Here is a 21,770-nt window from a genome sequence, read left to right on the forward strand (position 1 = left end):
CCCTAAAATCTCCCTTTCTCTTTTTCCTGGCCTCCATGAAGTACATATATACTTCTAACTCTATGGTAATCTACCTTCAGACAGTCCCTAAGCAGTGGATCCAGCTGATTTTGAATGTGAATTACTGAACCTGTAAGCCAAAATAAATATTATCACTTAGATATTTATCACTATTTTCTTAAGGCATAATAACACATCTATATACAGATAGTGTTTAAGCACTAAGGCTAGACTGCAACAGTCATCATATTCATGGTATAACATAATAAAGAAACTCTAACATTTTGGTTTGATGTTGAATAATCTTAAAAAAGCCTGAAATAAAGACTTGAACATCATGTATAGAGAGAATGTTAAAGATACTGAAGATGGGAAAATTTGCTCTCAAGAAAAAGAAATGAATTATTTACAGACAATAACTGTATATGTTATTACATATACAGTGATATGTAATAATACTTTAACTATTGTACATAGGAAGAGCAATAAACACTCATAGTCAGAAATCTTTTTATTCCTTCTTGTAAACTAAAGCACATTACCGCCCAGTGGGATTCTGAGAATATCTGTAAGAAATATCTATCCTGAACCTGGCATCAACTACTGATTTTCTCACAGTTGTATTTACCCATGATTGTGTCACTATGATTTCTGTTGTTAATAAAACAAATAGCACCTGCTCATTTCCATTTATGGAACAGAAAGACTTTTACAGTACTAACTCTTGTTAGTATAACATTCCCTAGACTTTGCCATTTGGATATTTTCTGTACTCTTTTTTTTTTTTTTAAATTCATGGACAATTCTCTACTAAGATGTTTTCGGTGCCCACGTGTCACTAAATTCAGTTTGAATTTTTATAGATGACAAATACTCAAAGCTTCCAGTACTATTTGCAAATTATTCAATCTGTTACATATATGAAAAGTGCAATTAAATTGAAATTCTATAGAAGTTTTGATTTTATGATGAGGTAAAACAGAGGAGCTTCCTTCATTTTAATGATTATTTGTTGTACTAATTGAATGTTGAGCCATCTCAGAATTTTAAAGGAGCTAATTCATGTTAATGGTTGTATAGTATCTTAATTAGTACTTCAAATATAAAACATCTAGAAAAGTGTATATATACATATTATATATATATCAATAGATAGATATACAGTGATATGTAATAACACTATCATTTTCATAATTCTAAGAATGAAATATCAGCTCAGTCCCACTGAATTTATGCTATTTTTGAGGTTTAAAGTTGTTTGTCCTGGTTGAAGTAAATAATATTATGTTGATATTTTATGTAGAGCCTCGTGCAAGCACATGCAAGTTGAGGGCATTGACATAATTAAAGAAGATCTCTGTGCATCAAAATAATTGGTTGTCTACTATGTGCCAAGTAAAGTAGGTAGATATTGAAACTTTGATAGAAATTCTAAAATTTATATCTATTATCAATTTGACTTGATTTAAAATCACTATAGAAGCACACCCCTGGATATATTTGCATGGATGTTTCCAGAGAGTCTTGACTGAGGAAGGAAAATCCATATTCATGTGGGCAGCACCACCCTGTTGGCTGGTGGCTTATACTGGATAGACAGGAGAAAGTAAAATGAGCGCCAGCATCCTTCCCTCAACGCTCTCTGACTGTGGACACAATGTGAACAGGAAACTCAAGTCTCTGTCATCAAATGTTTGTATGCTGGCTTTTCTCTTAAAACATACTATGATGCTGTCTGAGGTGTAGCTATTGGTATCCATGGCAGCCAGAGCAACACAATACATTGTTAACCAGGTCTATGATGATAAAGCTACTGACATACCATAGGGACTAGATGAAGGGGAGGTTGGGAATTCTCTTGGCAGATTTTCCCTTGTCCAGCTACAAGTAAACTTTGGGAAATGCTAAACCATATAAAATATAAAGGGTTAAATAAAAATAACCAGTAAAGAAGAATGGCTAGAAAGATTGCAAAATCCAAAAATTGTATACATCTGGAGGGAAACATTATTAGCCAAAGACAATAAGGCCATTGAAAATATTAAATCGCAGTGATATTGACCGCTTGCTTAAGAACTGTAAAGAGTATTTAGCCTCTTTTCTAATCTCAGATTTCTAAAAATATTTTTGCATTTAACATTTTCCTGCACTGGTGCTGTGGGCAATGACTACTGCCTGTTTTCTTCAACAGTTCTGTTGATGGCATTTGTTGTCCCAAACATACTTGCATTCTCTCAGTTCTAGATAGGAAACCAAGCACTGCCATTTTTCTTCCATAATAGTTCACATTTGGTTACTTTCCAGACACAGCTACAACAAACCTTGGGAGTTACTTGAGGAATAAATCTTTCTGTGTAGAAAGAAGGAGACCACAATAAATATTTATTTATAAATATAATTGATTTATTATTTACAAATTTTGTCATCTTTGTGACAGAACCAGGTATATAATTTTATACCCAAATATTTTGTATATTGTGGCTCCAAGTTAAAAAAAATGAGACACATGCTAGTCTATTTAATAATATAACATCCAATGCTATTGTACTATTATATATTATATCTTTAATATATTATATTATAATATAAGATATTATTACACAGATGTTTTTATATATTATTCTGACTGTATTTTGATACCTAATATATAATAACAAATAATCCATTAGTTAGCTCAAAGAAGCTTTTAATACCTTGAGAAAACTCAGCATATAACACTATTTGAAATTAATTTGATACTGTGTGGATGGCACACACTCAGATTTTACTTCTAGATATGGAACACATACACATTCATGTGCAATTAATTGTCAAAAAAGGGGAATATTGATGAGTGATAAACCTATGCTCCATGCTTGACAAGACTTTATTTAATGAATTTCTTTTGATACATAATTTTCTGTCAGTAGAATATCAACAACACTTAAAAAAATCAATGTTGGGATTTCATTTGGGTTTGTAAATATTTCAGAAAACATCTAAAAGATGCTACATTATAACTTTCAGATAGCTAGCCATGGTAGCTCATGTCTATCGTTATCAGTATTTGAGGGACTGAAGCAATGGAATTATTAGATGGAAGACAAAGTTTACTGCCTAATAAGCTACAGTCGAGTGTTAACTACACAGTAAGACTATCTCAAACATAAAAATGTTCTTGGTTTATAATTTATTATTTGTTTTGGTTTTGCTTATATGCTTTTTTGTAATTAAATTATTTTCATGCAATGTTATTTATGATATTCTTTCCCCTTTCCTAACTAATGTCAAATCCTACCAACCTCCATGCCCAGCTACCTTGAAGTCCTTTCTCTGTCTCTTTCTGTTTCTCTGTCTCTCTCAGATGCCCCAAAACAACAAAAAAAAAATCTAAAACTCAAAGTCATATCAAACAAACAACAGCAAAAACAATTGCTATAAGACACAAAATTACCAAAACAAAATGTTATCAACAACTAAAATAGTCTACTTCGTATGGCTAACTATTTCTTGGCATGAGTGTTCTGGAGTATGGTTGACATACCCAGTGACATTCCATTGAAGAAAACTACTTTTTTCTTTCTTATAGGAATCAATTGCAAAGAGTTAGTTGATTAAGAATGGGATTTTGTGTCCTCTTCTGAATTCTCAGTGCTAAGATTTTGTCTGCTTTGAAATTATTCAGGTCTTGTGCATGCTGTCACAGTCTCTGAGAGTTAATATCTGTATCAGCCCTGCTGTGTTTGAAAGATGCTTTTACTAGGAGTAATCTACCATCCTACAGTAATAAAATATGTTATAGTTCATGAAATTTAGTCAGTAGGGGTAATGTTTGGGTATTGTTTGGATAACAACTCAATTTCTTCATGTTCAATGACCTAAGTAAATATATAAGGCCACTTAGCAATAAGGTCTTATAGCCAGGTTGTGAGGAATAACCAATTACCTGTGATGTTTGAAAGGGTTAGGGGTGGGAACTCCTTTGGCCAACAACTAAAGAAAATTTAAACCATTATTTCAATGAGGTTTTACTTGGTGACATAAGATGTCTAGTTATGACAATGTTCCACCCATTTTAATATGTACATATTGCATACTATAATAATATAACATACATATAATATTAAAATTTGGCAAGCTTCTACAATAGTAGGTTTCAATACAGCCTTTCCAAAGCACTTTAGTGTTAGGAGCCATTCCCCCATGTTTCCTGCCATGACATTCCTTCTTTATTTAATCCCCCTTCTCTAATTTTCCATTTATCTCTTTAGAACACTGTATTTTCTTATCCTTTCTATGGAAGATAATGTCTTTCCACCTCATCCTTTACAAGGTACCTAATTTCTGTGCTTATTTTAAATGAAGCAATATATGCAAATCTGAAGCATTAACATCCACTTCTAAGAGATAACATCAAAGTCCAAGAGAATGTATGCATATTCATTTAAAAAAAATCTACCTAGAGGATATTATAATTCTAAGCATTCATACACCAGACACAAGGACAACCAACTGTATGAAAGAAATAGTACTGCAGCTAAAATCACGTATTGACCTTAAGACAATGATGCCAGATGACTTTAATACCCCACACTCACTTATAGACAGGTCATCCAGACAAAAACTAAACAGAGAAATGCTGTAGTAAAGTAATACACATATATCCACAGAAGACTCCACCAAAATACTGAAGGACATTTTTTATTCTTAGAAGACCATGAAATTTTCTCCAAAATTACCCATATATTAGGAAACAAAGTATCAACAGATATATGAAAATTGGAACGACACCATGCATCCTACTTGACCACAGAAGTTTAAAGCTGGGTATCAACAACAGAAACAGCAGAAAGTATACAAGTTCATGGAAGCTGAACTACTTACTACTTAACAAAAGTTGAGTCAATTTTAAATTTAAAACTTTTACTTTTTTTTTAATTGAATGAAATTGAAAACACAGCATATCCAAACTTGTGGGACACAATGACAGCAGTTTTCAGAGGCAAGTTCACAGCACTAATTTCTTGTATTGAAAACTTGAGAGATCTCATATTAATTATCTAATGAAACCCTTGAAATCTAGAAAGACATGAAGGAATAATGCCCTAACAGATTTAATGGGAAGAAATAATCAATCTCAGGAATAAAAGCAATGAAATAATGTCAAAATATGCAGCCCTAATTATGATTATATATTTCTTCGGCATCTAGTAATCATTTTTTTCTTATTACTCTCTGTCCTACGATTTTCAAAATTTCTCAAAAGCTCATATTATAAAAATAAAAACAAATAAAATGCTCATCAAAAACTTGACAAGTGTTTACATTAGAAATAAATGTAACCATTGAAAACAAAATGAAGTATAAATAGCATCTGTTTATAAAGATTTTGCTATTGTTTTTATTTTGTAAGCTCTATATTTCCATTTTAAAAGAATAGTTTACCTGTAGTACATGTCTTTGCTCATTCATTATGTGTAATAGCTTAGAACACACAAACTTATAATTATCATTCACATGGAATGGTTAGACGTGTTTGACAATTTTGTCAGGCAATTTAAGATGTTAGATTGAATATGTACTCAAAATTTATGAAGTGACTTCTCACTTGTCAAAGAAAACTTATACTGCTTCCTGGAAATTAATCTGTTACATTTACAAAATTCATAATCACAGAAGAAAATTTAAAATAACTTTATGTTAACAAAAATACAATATTTTTCTTCATTCTTTGGTTGCTGTTGTTGTTTTATTTTCTTTTTGAGAAAAGGTTTCACTGTGTAGCCCTGGCTGGCCTGGAAATAGATAAAACAAGTTGAATTTTAACTCCCATGGTTTGGCCTGCCTTTGCAACCTAAGTGCTGGGATTCATGGTGTGTGCATCTATTTAAGTAATGTACATGGGTTTTTTCTGTAATTTTCTATTAATTTTAAGATTACAATGTAGATAATCATTTCTTCCTTCCTTTCCATCCTTCCAAGCATTCATCCTTCCCTGCCTGGCTTGCCAACTTATTTTTTGCACACAGAGTAATTCTGCACTCAAATTTCTTACGCCTTCATATGATCTGTAAGTTACAGATACCTAAAACATTTTGTTGTAGTTCCAAATAAAAAGATTGGGGACTATGAGTCAAGCCACTTAAGGCTACTTACTTCTATATAGCTCAGAGGAAGACTTGATCTTGAACAGAAACCTAGTTGTTTGTGAATCTAGAAAAAGCAATACATTCTGTCATGGGTAATTCAATACCTTATTACTTAACAAAAAACTCTGTGAAATATTTCTGTTATTTTATGGATGCACTTTCTACATTTAATACATAATATTTTATCTATTCTGTTTCTTATTTCCAGAGTATAGTGAAATCTCTGAGCTACATAATCAACTATTGCTATTTGTATTGATGTTTCCTTTACAACAAAGTTCAGAAATTTAATCTTCATATTTAGAAGCAATGCAGATGCCATGGTATTCAAAATGTAGAGTATATAAAACTATGATATTTTAGTTTGATAATCTGAAAGATATTTAAAATTTATCCTTCAATAAATTCATCAGTGGCATGAAATCGAATTCCATGGTATCACTAAGATGTTCTAAACATAAATAAGGGCCAGTGAGCTGGGCAGGTGGGTAGAGAAGGCCCTAGCTTTGCAAGCCTGACTGCTTGAGTTCAATCTCTGGAACCACATAAAAGCAGAGCAAGACGGTGGTGGCACACGCCTTTAATCCCAGCACTCGGGAGGCAGAGCCAGGTGGATCTCTGTGAGTTCGAGGCCAGCCTGGGCTACCAAGTGAGTTCCAGGAGAGGCGCAAAGCTACACAGAGAAACCCTGTCTCGAAAAACCAATAAATAAATAAATAAATAAATAAATAAATAAATAAATAAATAAATAAATAAATAAATAAAATAAAAAGCAGAGCAAGAAAACCACTTCCCAATAGCATACATGAATTATGAAATAAATAATTTTATATTGTAAATAAAATGTTGTTTTCTCTCCTCATACACATGCCATGTCAAGCACATACTTTTTTTTTTTTTCATCAGCAACAGGAACAACCAAAAGTCATGAACTACAGTCACTTTAACAATTTCAATTTGGAAATAGCATTTTAAAATTCATGCTCCCAATTAACATTGTCTCTGTAAAGCACTCTGCAAAGCTTGAACCACAGGACAGAACTTGGCCAAAGTCATGATATTCTCATCTTAGGCTACACTGCAAACCAGGCTGCATGGTTTGGATGACCACTGATTCTTTGTAGCACATCTAGGTTTGTTCCCTTCTTGTGAATGAATACCTTGTTTCCATTTTTTTTTTTTAAAGACCTTATTTTTATTTGTATGAATGCTTCACTTTGATGCATGCCTTTGTACCATGTACACTCCTGGTACCCACAGAAACTAGAAAGGGCATGGGATTGCCTGGAACTGGAGTTACAGATATCTGTAAACTGCCCTGTGTCCTGGGAATGGAACTCTGGTCCTCTAGTAGAGAAGCCAGTGTTCATAGCCATTGAGCCATATCTCCAATCCAGACATTGAATCCTTGTTCATACATGAATTTATATTAATATTAAGACTTGATCATTTTTTCTAGTCATTTCTCTTTTATGGTAATTCCAATTAACTTATGTGTTTGCACATACATCATCCATGATATCATGAGTTAATATGCAACTTTAAAATAGTGAGTTTCTTTCTTGATAACAAAATATCTAACATCTTATCTTGTAAATTATGTTATTAATGTTATATGGCATTGTTAGTGCAATCTAGTGAAGACCAAATTGATTTCTGTCCACTTTTTTAATTATCATAGATTATAAATAACATTCATTATTTTAGGAATAGTGAAATCTAACATTTAATTTTGCAATAAGATCTCTTTCTTTAATTGAGTTCCTACAGTTTTCATTTTTATTCTTCTTTTGGGGAAAACAATTACTATTTTGTTTATGCAAAATACTGATTTAAAAATTTTATTAAATGAAATAGCATAAACATCTTTATAGGAACTGTAAATACACATAAATAATTGACTATATATTAAATTACTAAATTATAAACTAAAAAATGAAATACACCGAAGAAGTTAAATGAATGTATGTGTATATATATATATATATATATATATATATATATATATATATATATACACACAGGTTGAAGAAAATATAAATAAAAATAAATGTTAGTACTAGGATTTGTATGGTTTTGTTTCTACAGAAGAAGATAAGCAGTGGATACCATGAAATTTGATAAATGTTTGATTTGAACAAGAGAGACCTCTTAATTAGAAGAGGTGATATTTCATCAACCTCCATGACTATTCATTTTAAACTAATTTACACCACTAACAAATGTGTTTCTTTTAATCAGATATAACTTGCTAAAAGGGAACCTCCCCAAAGTTAGGCTTGGGGAAGAGTTTTTGTTTTTGTCTTTCAGCAGAATGAAGGCTAAGGAATCTGAAGAACATTGGACAAATGAGACATCTGAAGAAATCCAAAGATCAACTTTGAACAACAAACTGCTCAGAACAATTACAAGATGGCTAGCTGAGATGATCCAGATTCACAGACTATTCAAGAAAGGACTTGAAACAAGCCTTGCATTTTTGCCTTATGCAGAGACTGGACAACAAATGATACAGCTACCTTTTCCAGGACTCGACTATTAAACCAAAATTTTTCTTTTCAGGATCCCCTAAAGATATCTTCACCCCCAAACAACAGGAAGTAATTTTAAGAACACGATACCCACATTCCTAAGAGGTGAGGTGGGTGTCTTTTAGTTGTTTAATGAGTTATAGGTACTGTCGTTGTTTAGGATGATTTCTAATCTTGTTCAGGATATTGTACCTATATAGTTCATTTAACAATGCAGTTTGCTAATCCTTGAATGTTATTATTACCAACTATTAGGATATAAAAAATGAAAGTTAGTAGTTAGGCATTACAATCAAACTTGTAGTCATATTAGGTATGTTTTCAAGCAGAGATATGCTTTAGATGGATAGGTCATCTTCAAACCCTTCAGTGATCTATAGAATATGTCATTTAAAATGTTTTAGTAACAAAGATTTTCTTTTTAGGACTATGAGACATGTCTGCTCCAGGTGGCACCAATCTACTTCAGAGAAGATATGGGCATTGAAGAAAATGCATATGGAGTTAACCTTTGTTGTGGCAAATGTTAGCCACTGGGCAACAAAGTGCATCCACTGCTGACAGTATACTGTCCAAAATGGACAAACAGGACACAAAGCAAAGGACTACCAATCCTTGCCAAGACAAGTGTGGTTGCAGCTTTGGCAACAGGTGTCCTCTGAGGCTAGGATGATATGGCACCATCGCTGAAGTGGCTTTGCAATCCTGAAAAGGTACAGTGCCTCTTTCTTCAAAGGCAGCTGAGTAGGCAGTGGACCTATAGCTTCTGGTGTGTAGCAGAACAGTAGCTAGAGCAGCTATTCTTATAGGAGTAACTAGGCTGACTGAGTCTCACCTCTCAATGGTAAACTGGCATTTAATAAGGAGATGAAGCCAATCATAAGCCAAGAAGAATGGGATGCTAAGATGAAGCCACCAACAAACTAAGAAGAATGATCAGCCAGATTCTAATAACATCAGCAATTTCCAGAATTTAAAATCCTGAATCATGACAGGACACTGGCAGAATTCAAATTTATCTGGTACATGGAACACTCCCACAGAATGAGGTCGAGCTATGGGCTTTGTGTACATCCTACTCCACAAATGAGTCTGTTAGATACGCTAAGCCCATAAGCCGAAGATGATGCAGAGAAACCTTGGGTTACTGTCCAGGCAACTGGCTGTTTCTGTCAACTCACATTTTTTTGGAAGTCACTTGTTTGCCTTTCCTGTTTTACTAGGTAATATTGTTTCCATCTCGGGTCTCTGAGGGAGTTGAAGATTAGATAGTTGAAGTAACAATTTTCCTTGTTAAGAAATTCAGGAAAGAAACTCACTAAGAAGGTGTAAGGTGTGTAAGTTTGAAAGACGTTATAAGATAGTTTTCTGTTGGTAATAGAAGATAGAATAGAAAGTAAATTAGGTACATTTTGGACTCACCAAAATAGGATAGATAATGGAATATTATCTCTTAATTTGTCAATGCAAATGGACTAGACATTGTTGATATATTTATTGTTTATATATATATTGTATACAGTTATTATACTTATTGCATATAGTTTTTCTTATATTAGTTATAACTTTTTTATTTTTATTAGACAAAAAAAGGGGAAATGTGGTGATATTTTATTTGTATGTTAGTAAAAAAAAGCTTGCCTTGAGATCAGGGGAAAGGCCAGCCATTTTAAGTAAACAAGAACTCAGGTAGCACACGCCCTTAGTAGGTAATATAGTTGTGAAATCAATGTGAAAACACAAAGTAACAGATAATCACATTTTATTGAGACTCATATATATACATATCTTACTATGCTCTCACATACGTATATATAATACATGGAGAAAGAGTCATAATAGAGAGGAGGAAAAGGATGATGAGAAACACAAAGTTGCATTAACTACAGTGCTACCACCTAAATTTGAATGTTACCATGTAAAACAATACTTTAGAAGGGTATAACAACAACTGTCTTAAAGACAAGCTAAAATCAACAGCATAACATTCAGGATATATTCATACAAACTGTTATCATCATGACCTAATAGTCACGATTTTTTTTTTTGAGATTATAATATAACTGCATCACCCTCCTTCATTTTCTTTTTTCCAACTGTTCCATGTTCCCTGACTTGCTCCATTTCAAATATGTGGCCTCTTTTTCCATTAACTGTTGTTACTTAGATATATGTGTATTTTTTTTACAAATAGACCAAAGGAATTCAGAAAGATAAGGAATATATTTCAACTAATGTTGCAAAAATATGATAAATTCATCCTGAATAAAAGGGAATTGCAGTATTACTATGAAAAAAAAAAAACTCCTAAAAGTATGGAAATGTGAAAGAACATGTTTAAGAAACTGACCAAACAAAGACAGATTAGGAAAGGCAAACACATTAATGATAAAAGAGAAAAGAAAAAGTCCATCAAAATTAAAACAAAATAAACTCAACCAGCATAACATCCAAAAGACCTTACAAAGCAACCTTAGGAATCCGAGAGATTGTTAAAATTAAAATCACCTACATAAGCAACAGAAACTTTACAGGGGAGGTTAAATGTTGGCAGTGCTGTGGAAATCCTGAAATTTTAATTCATTTTATGAAGGCTTATAAATTTGTAAAAACCACCTTGAAAATTATGAGAAAGAGCACTATGTATTCCTTGTTTGTCTACTAAATTCTTAAATGCTTTCCCAAGAGAGAAGGAAAAATATTTTTAAACAGAAAAGACAGATATAAGACAGTTTATATTAGGCTTCCTGTCAACTGCAAAATGAAGAGTTACTGCATTCAGTCCTAAGGACCACAAATTATCTGCTCCTTTTCATAAAAGCTTAAATAAATTCTAGTAGCTAATGAATTCCAACAAGTGCCTGCCTTGAGGAGATTTCTATCAGGGTCCAGAACAGATGCTAGAAGCGGCTAAGGACACTAATCTGAGGGATATCAATTGAATCTAAGCACACTGAGTTCTCTAGTCCATTCACTTTATTCTTCTTAGTCAATTCTATCTACACAGTTTCAGCTCTGTCCTCACACTCAGCTCCTCTTTGTGTCCAGTTTTCCTGTCCTCATAGTTTTAGTAAGTGCCTATGCTTTTGACCTGAACTTTGTCCTCTGTTTCTTGGTCCTCCATCTATATCCTTCCTGGCTCCTTAACCCTGGCCCTGATAAACTCTACAAGAGATCTCCTTTACCCTCTACAGAACCTCTGTCTTCCTCTCTTCTCTCTGGCCACACAGTTCTGTGTCCTCTGTTCCTGCCTTACCCTTCACTTTTCCTCCCCTCTCTGGCCATGAGATATTGTGTCTGCCTCTGGAATTCTGCTCCAGTCCTTACTGCACCTCGATATGTAAAACATCCTATTGTCCTTAGTCAATCTCTCTGCCAAGCCCCTCGGTAGGGAGGAAGGGGATGGTAGGAGCTTCATTTTCACAAGAAACAAAGCTATGTATCTAGGAGCCTGCTAGTCTCCTAGACTCAGCAGGGGACTTAGTACCTAGTGGAACAGTGTCTGAGAAGCTTAGCTGTTTGCTAAATGGTCTATAGTATTTGGGCACACAAGAATTTCACAGCAGAAGACAGCTGAAATATTAAAAACTGGATAACACCAAATATTCCATAATAAATTGCTTGCCTTTTGACAGACCCTTGGCCGTTCAAAGTATATAGCTTTAATATACAGCTGAATCTCTATAATATATTCATGTGGCATGTAAGAAGCAGTAACATGCTAAACAAAATAAAAAAGTTTAAACACAGTGGAAATACTATACTTACATGAATTATCTCTTTTATACAGAGCATTAATAACAGTGCCAATTATAATAAACAAAATGACAACAAAGTAATGGAATAAAAAGTTTGAAAACTCTTTATTATTAACACAATTATTAACATACTATTTGTGAAAACACTTTTTTTGTGAATATGAACTATACAAACAGTCAAATTTATACTGGAAAAGCTCATATTATATTTTATTTTATTTATTCTTATTTTTGTATATGTTTGTATTTCTATGTGCAGTTGGTATCCAATGGCTTGGAGCTGAACTACAGGCTGCTGTGACCTCCCCAATATGTGAGCTGGGGAGTGATCTGGGATTCTTTTCAAGAGTAGGAAGCACCATTGACTGCTGAGCCAACTGTCTAGGCCTCTTACCTTGAAACCAGGAAGATCTCTCTCTCTCTCTCTCTCTCTCTCTCTCTCTCTCTCTCTCTCTCTCTCTCTCTCTCTCTCTCAAACCTTAGGCTTTGTTTATGCTAATTTTGTTTCTTTTCCCCATTTTATTTAAAAATAGATTACTTTCTTATACAATATATCCCAATTACAATTTCCCTTCCCTCTACTTCTCTCAGTGCCTCTTCATCTCCACTCCCATCTGGATCCACTCCCTTTTTGTCACTCATTGGACAAGAACAGACTTCTAAGAGATAAAAACAAAACATAAAAAAATAAAATATAATAATGCAAAATAAAAACCATTACATCTAAGTTGGACAAGACAAACCAACAGAAGGAAAAGAGCCACAGAGAAGGCATAAGAATCAGAGACTCACTCATTTATGCACTCAGGATTCTCATAAAAATAACTGAACTGGAAACTGCAATATATATGCAAGGACCTGGTGCAGACCCATGTAGGTGCTTTGCATGCTGCTTTGGTCCCAGTAAATATATAAGCTTTGCTCAGTGGATTTAGAGGTCTTCATTCTACAGGAGGGTCTTTTATACCCATGAGTTCATTACAAGCCTGATGGTATCTCTCAAAAATACTGATTTACAAATAAATATCCATGCTGTTATTGTCAGAATAAACTCAGCAACTTGTTGGCACAATTAATATGTTTGTTAAGCTGATTTTTAAATATATTGTATTTTAAGACTAAGAAATAATCATTCATTGTAGATATGTATGCCTATTTGTTTCAGATTTGGTTAAGTTACTGTTTCCATTTTAAAACTGGTACTGCATTTTCACCAAAATACTGATTTGTAAAGTTTAGAAAAATTATAGCATGAAACAATAGAAATTATCAGAAAGAAGGCCAACATATAGTTATAACTTTGCAATATTGAACTTTACTTGTTCTATCCAATATATCTAACTTTACTTGTTACATCTAATAACCTGTTTGTTATTAGTTATCATTATCAATGCTAACATAAAAACATTTTGTAAAAAAGGAAGTCAAATTTTTCTTGAGAATAGAGCAGGCCTCCCACTAATATCAACTGAACATGGAATAACAAGATACAATAAGACTAGGCATAAACCCTCTCAAATCAAGGCTGGATGAGAGCACCGAGTAGGAGGATAAAGATCCCATAAGCTACAGTTGTTTAGCTTGGAGTTTTAAACTAAACTCTAATGTAATTTAGCTCAATGGTAGAATATTTATTTAGCATGTGAAAGGCCTTCCATTTAATCCTAGCATAGGAAAAAAAAAAACAAAGAAATGAATAAGCAAAACTATGAACACAAAATAAAACTGAGTATTGTTTTGTCTCATATGAATAATCACTTAGTTCATGTAGTTTTAATCATACATATAATCAAAGAAGAAATTAACTGATCATTAATAAATGAAAATGTTAGTGCTTCCAGGATGCCATAAATATGTTGGACAATTAGAAAGCTCTTGGTTACAAACAAGGTATATGTGTCATAGACATACTCAACAAGAGAGATATCGTGCCTATTGCTGACAGCTAGTTGTCTACCCTGTGAAATGAACTCATGGATATCACAAGAAAATTTATAACTACAATTTATTGAACCAGCAATATCTAAACATTTGTTCTTATACCCACAGGTAAGTATACTCCATCCCCATCATCAAATAAAACCTTCTTTGCTTAGATAGAGACCACCTCATAAACCTACAATCAATTAAAATATAGAGTCTTGGAGCTCAGTCCCAATGGATGCACTTCCAAAACACTTCCATTATAGTTGTGGGTTATATTTAAAGTGTATTTTTTTAATTTAGCATCTTTATTATAAATGGTCAAAATACTTTATGGTCTCATTAATTGCTGTTTACTCAAACAATGCTTACATGTAAAAATTTGTGCATGTAAATATGTATTTATTCATATAAGTTTTATCCAATTCATATCAACAGTTAGCGTGTAAATACAAGTGAAAAGTAAATTTAGCCAAAAGTGTGGGAAATGACTTTATTATAATGACAATTTACTTAAGTGAAATTTCAATTATTTATATTTAAATGTCATAGTTATAGTTTCATCAATTGGATCCTAGCAAATCTGTCTATCCTGGAAGAAATCAGCAAAGGAAGAAAGGCCTGCAAGTGAGGTGAGCACCCATTTGCCTTGATCATCCTCACTTGCCTTGGTCATGATCACATGCCTTGCCCATGTTCACTTATGGTGGAAATGCTCACTTGCATTGGCCATGCTCACTTGTGTTAAACATGCTCTTTTGACTCACTTAAGATTCTGTCTTTCTTTCATATCATTAATCTAGTCCTTTCTGTTGTTGGTTGTTTTAACCATTTTTGTTCTTTAGTCTTTTGGGGGGCCCTTTACTCTTTGAGGGTCCTGCCATCCAGCTCCCAAATAAATATACACTATTTTATATTAAGATATTAACTTATTATATTAATAAATATACACATGTTGCTGTTTAACTAACAGCATTAGTTCAATTAAGATCAATCCATGTAAGTCTATTAAATGGGTAATAGGCATTTATTAGGACATAAATTGAGGAAATACACTCACGAACACAGAACCTAGTAAAGAGCTGAAGTCATCCTCTGAAGCAGGTAAGGCTGAAATCACAGGGCCATGCCTTAAGCAGAGAGCTCTGACATGCGCAGTAGTATCCTGACCTAGAGGAGCCTGAAACCAGGACCCCCAAGATGACAACTGCAATGTAAGACCCAGAGCCAACCAGGAAATACCACAGCAGCTGGAAGCAGAGCCTGCCAAAAACTACGCACATAAATACCTCAGTCCTTTGTTTAATAAATGAGATTGCTTACAACCTCCCAGAGCCTGTGCCATTTTGTTCTTCCTCTATTCACCACCTGCCCCTGGGATCAGAGACAGTGGGATCCCAGCTGCAGAGCCAGCACAATCCTCTGTTCTGACTGGGAGTGAATCTATCTGGTGAATCAATCAGACCAGGAAGCAGGAAGCAGGGAGAAGAGACTCATGACCCTTCTCCCTTTCCTTTTAAGAGGTCACTTAGAAGGGCAAGAAGTACCAACTACTTTGGGTCCTATAGCCCAAGGACATGGGCAGGGCAAATACCACTACACACATGAGGCTTATTCTTAATTATAAATGCTCATCCTTAGCTTGGCTTGTTGCTACCCAGCTTTTCTTAACTTTTATTGTCCCATCTACCTTTTTGCCACTGGGATTTTACCTTTCTCTAACTTCTGTAAATCTTACTTTTACTCTTACTCCATGGCTGGTTGTGTAGTTAGATGGCTGGCCCCTGATAACCTCCTCTCCTTGCTCTCTTGCTCTTTCTTCCTTCTTTCCTATTTATTCTCTCTGACTGCCATCTCTACCTATCCTACCTCGATATTGGCCTTTGGGCTCTTTGTTAGACCATCAGGTGTTTTAGACAGGCACAGTAACACAGCCTCACAGAGTTAAACAGCAACATAAAAGAATGCAACACATCTTTACATCATTAAACAACTGTTCCACAGCACAAATAATGTAACACATCTTAAAATAATATTCTATGACACCTTTTTGCTGTCCTTCCATGTAATTCCTGTCCCTCTTCAGTTACCCTGGCCACTGAATGTAGAACAACCATTCAAACAATCTGAGATGCATTATCTACATATGTCTAAATGATCAAAGCAGCAGTAGTTTATTGATAGTTTGAAATAGATTTTTCCCTCATATATAAAAGTCATTACACAAAACTATAGGAAGAAATTATAAATTCATATGTTGAAACTGAGAAGGATCCATAATTTTGCCCTCTGCATAAATATGTTAACCATGTAAATCATTACTACTTTCATTATTAATATATGCATAAATTAACAAAATTAATAGGTTTTGAAAGAATATTAATTTAAGATAAATCATTACCAAGATAAGATTACTAAAAAACACTAAAATAAATACTTCATTAGCATGCCAGAATAAGATATTGATGCTATTAGGAAGATGTTCTCCATATTTTTGTAGCAAAACAATTCACTTTAAGGGATTTGAAAAGAAAATGTTCAGAACAATAGCATGTTTTCCTGCTACAGCCTAAAGTACTTTCATGGTCTAGTTTTATATCATCTTTAATAAGGAAAATTTAGTTAATTTGAAACATGTGAATGCTGAGAAGCTAAAACATTTTCCACATATACACTGAACTTTGTCAGGTTTGCAATATATTATTATTTGGTATTTTAAAAATATACCATTTGGGAGTATTTTGAAAATCAGAAGTTGATAAATATCTATGAAGAATGATAACAAATTAGCACTCTCTACACAATATATTATTAGACTTAAAACATATATATAAAAATTTGACTTATGACCAAGACCTTATTTTACAGAGCAGCTGCACTGCAATTAATGTAAGGCAATAGAGAAAACATAAATTTAATAGAATATGAAATGGAAAGAACCTCCCCAGCCCACAATCTTACTTGAAGTCAGAATCTTCAACAAAACTGATAAAGACTGTCTACAAAGACAGTACTCCCCTTTCCAAACAATATTTTAAAGGAAAAAAAAATTAAATCAAGTGATGAACTGAAGTTTCTTAAAGCCATAATATTACCATCAAGGAGTTCAATCATATTAACAGTCCTATATCATCCCCAAATTTAAAGAATGCACCCCATAAACCACCATACCATTTCATATAAAAAAGAAATTGCTCAAGACAAATGCATAAACTGGGCCAAATATAAGGATTATGCAGTGTGAAAATTAAGTACAATGTAGTTGTTTGTTTATATTTGTTTTCTTAATTTGCTTTCATTTCCACCATTGAAACAGGGACTTCCCATGTAACCCATGCTGGCATTGAAGTTGTGGTAATCCATTGCTTCTGTTTCCCCATGCTGAAATTATAGGAATGCACCACCAAGCCTGGCCTTGGGTGTTTGTATTAAGAATTATTGTGCTTAGGATTCTTCAAAAACAAGGAAATATTATTCGTTATTGTTGTAGTTAAGTTTTCTATTCCTATGACCACGACCAAAAGCAAGTAGAGAAAGAAAAGATTTATTTGGTTTACTGAAGTGTGATCCTATTTAGTATTATTAAATAAAAAAACAGGAGTCAGATATTATGATGAAAGCTGAAAGATCAGAGCAGCAGAGTAGCAGCCACTAGAAACTTCTTAACTCTACAAAATCTTAGAACAAATGGGGTGAGGTCCTGTCTCCAACCCACCCTACTTTTGGGATTAAAGGGGTGAGCCTCCCAAGTACTGGGATCAAAAGTGTGAACCTCCCAAATGCTGGGATCAAGGGCATGAGCCCCCCAGGTGCTGAGATTAAAGGTGTGAGCCACCACCCACAGGATCTGTTTCTCTTTTAGAGCAGTTAAATCTTCTGTAGCCCAGGGTGGCCTTGACATTCTGATCTTTCTGCTTCCTCATTCCAAGTACTGGAATTAAAGGTGTGAGCCAACACTGTCTGGCCTCTGGTTAACTAGTGGCTAGCTCCACCCTCTGATCTCCAGGCAAGCTTTATTTGTCAGAACACAAACAAAGGCCTTTCTGGATGTAGAACTAAGAAGAAACTGTAACAGAGGTTCTCTGAAATCATCATCTGTGCCATCTGTTCCTATCAGAGATTTTTCAGGGCATTTTCATTGATCTGAATTTTCTTAACCCAGAACAAATCCAGAGCCTTTCATTTCCTGTGGAAATAAAAGCAGAATCTCTTTTCCAAAGTAGCATATCTTTTGATTTAAATTTTGAAGTCAAGATATTTTTAAAATATATAGGATGGTTTAATTCAGTAGCTTTCACAATCAAATGTCTCTCAGCACTTATTATTTGACTATTAACAATCAAAAATTCAAAAGATAACAGTATAAAATATAGAGTCCAGACTGTGTTTTTCATCTTTACGTGGCTTATCATAATTTTTATTACTCTATTCCCTTAAGGACTTTACTATTATTTTAAGTCATTTTTTTTAAATCTATGACTATTTCTCTCCTTTCTCTTCTCTCTCCTAAGCCTATGCATATTTTTCAAACATACTGTAAACCATTTAGAGGTGGCTTTTTTTTCTGAATCTATCTTTATTGCATATCTATTTTTTTTAAGAGCACATGAGCCTTTAAACAGCTGATCAGTGTGGATAAGACAGCAACTTCTGCCCTGATGATTGGCTCTGCCCTGTCTGGTTTCCTAAGAGCCCAGCTTCATGGCAGAGGCATTGGCGAGAGCCATGCTTACTGCCCCAGCTCTGGGGCACTTCTGAGTCCATGTTGCTCATAAACTCCATTTAAGTGTTTGGTAGCAGGGCTTCTTAAAAGAGCCATATGGTTTTTGCTGCTAGCACTGAGTCAGGAAGCTGTCTGTCAAAGGAGTTGTGACTCTGCTTGCTGCCAGCAAACAAAGCCTACGCAAGAATAAGCAGTTAACAAGAACCCAAATTTGAGTCTGTTTAAAAAAATAAAGAATCCTTCTAAAGCTTTTTCAAGCTTTATGTGGAAATTCTTGCTAAGCATTTGGGTGCCAGATGAAGTGTAATCCTAATTAGTCTTAACAATAAAAACCTGGAGTCAGATATTGAGGGTGAAAGCTGAAAGATCAGAGAAGCAGAGCAGCAGCCACTAGAAACTTCTTACCTGTGAGAGTCTTCAGACCAAAGGGGGGAGCTGAGAATCTGTCTCCACCTGCCTTATATTCCTGTCTCCTCCTCCTGTGCTGGGATTAAAGGTGTGAGCCACCACTGCCTGACCTCTATGGTTAACTAGTGGCTAGCTCCAACCTCGGATCTCCAGGCTAGCTTTATTTGTCAGAATACAAACAAAATATTATACAACAGCTTACACTTCCGCATTGTAGTCTATCATTGAAGGAAGCTAGGAAAGCAACTAAAATGGGATAGGAACCACGAGGCAGGAGATGATACAGAAGCCATGGAGGAGGACTGATAAATGGCTTTCTCTGCACAATTTGCTCATTTTGCTTTCTTATATAACCAAGGACCACCAGCCCAAGGATGGCACCACCAGTAATAAGCTAGGTCCTCCTTCATTAATCACTAATTAAGAAAATGTCTTACATGCTTGCCTACAGCCCAGTATTATGCAGGCATTACCCCAATTGGGGTTCCCCTCTTTTGATAACTCTAGCTTATATTAATTTGACATAAAAAATCTAGCACAATTATCCATTACTCTTTCTGTATAATCAGCAGATATTAGTCTTACAAATTAGATGGCAGGTGCTCACATTGTCAGTCCATGTACTAAAACTGGACACACAAGAGAAAATTAGCAAGGCCCCTGCACAAAGATGACATGCAAATTCATGAAGCATTCCATGTTTTTACAAATCCAGTCCTACAGAAGATAATAGAAACCAATCTCCAACCCAAGGAAGTTAACTACACCCATAAAAACACAGAAAATAGTCTCACACTAGGCAAACAAAAAGAAAGAAAACACACACACACACACACACACACACACACACACACACACACAACCACCACCACCACCACCAACAACAACAACAACTAAATACCAGGAATTAATAATCATTGGTCATTAATTATTCTCAATATCAATAGACTCAATTCCCCAATAAAAAGACACAAGCTAACAGAATGAATGCAAAAACAGGATCCATCCTTCTGCTGAATATAAGAAGCACACCCAAACATCAAACATAGATATTACCAAGAATAAAAAGTTGGAAAAGGTTTTCCAGCCAAATGGACTCAAAAAAGCAAGCTGGTACAGCTATTCTAATATCTAACAAAATGGGCTTCAAACCCAAATTAAAGAGCTAGGAAAGGACAGTTCATACTCATCAAAGAAAAAAAAATCCACCAAGATGGCATTTCTTAATATCTATGTCCCAATTGCAAGGGTATCCACATTTGTAAGAGAAACATTACTAAAACAAAAATCACACTTCAAACCCAATACATGCATAGTGGGAGACTATATCTCACTCTCACCAATGGTCAGATCATTTTGTTGAAAACTAAACTAGGAAAAACTAGAACTAAAAGACACTATGAACCAAATAGACCTAACAGATACCTGCAGAACATTTTGCCGAAACACAAAGGAATATTCTTTCTTCTCATCACCTCACAGAACTGTCTCCAAAACTGACCACATACCCAGTCACAAAGAAAGTCACAGTAGGCACAAGAAAATAAGCCCCAGTATACCAAGAGATTACTGAGTATTAAAGCTGAATTTCAACAACAGAAACAACAAAAAGCCTGTAAACTGCTGGAAATTGAACAACTGTATTTGAATGACTACTGGATCAAGGGAGAAAAGAAGAAAAAAATAATAGAATTTCTAGAATTCAATGAAAATGAAAGCATAACATACCCCAAATTATGGGACAGAATGAAAGCAGTGCTAAAAGGAAAATGCATAGCACTAAGTGCCTCCATAATGAATTTGGAGAGGTCTCATACTAGCCACTTAACAGCATTCCTGAAAGTTCTAGAACAAAGAGATACCAATACACTCAAGAAGAGTAGATGCCAGGAAATAATTAAACAGAAAGCTAAAATAAATAAAATAGAAACAAAGAGACAATATAAAGAATCAACGAAAAAAAGTTGATTCTTTAAGAAAAATCAACAAGATAGACAAACCCTTATGCAAAATAACTAAAAGACAGAGAGAGAGCCGGGCGGTGGTGGCGCACGCCTTTAATCCCAGCACTCGGGAGGCAGAGCCAGGCCGATCTCTGTGAGTTCGAGGCCAGCCTGGGCTACCAAGTGAGTCCCAGGAAAGGCACAAAGCTACACAGAGAAACCCTGTCTCGAAAAAACAAAAACAAAAAAAAAACAAAAAAAAAAAACAAAGACAGAGAGAGAATCCCCAGATTAACAAAATCTGAAAAAAAAAGGGACTATAACAACAGACACCAAGGAAATCCAAAGAATTGTTA

The 21,770-nt window shown here is 34.4% G+C and overlaps 1 non-coding gene across 1 annotated transcript; it reads left to right on the top strand.

Annotated features, from left to right (window-relative positions):
- Nucleotides 1-20,070: 20,070 nt before the first annotated feature.
- LOC131894017 (U6 spliceosomal RNA) lies at nt 20,071-20,176 on the top strand. Its single transcript, XR_009374806.1, has one exon. It is a non-coding gene; the product is annotated as a U6 spliceosomal RNA (small nuclear RNA).
- The last annotated feature ends 1,594 nt before the right edge of the window (nt 20,177-21,770 follow it).

Source organism: Peromyscus eremicus, chromosome 16_21 (genome assembly GCF_949786415.1).
Source record: "Peromyscus eremicus chromosome 16_21, PerEre_H2_v1, whole genome shotgun sequence".
Lineage (NCBI taxonomy): Eukaryota > Metazoa > Chordata > Mammalia > Rodentia > Cricetidae > Peromyscus > Peromyscus eremicus.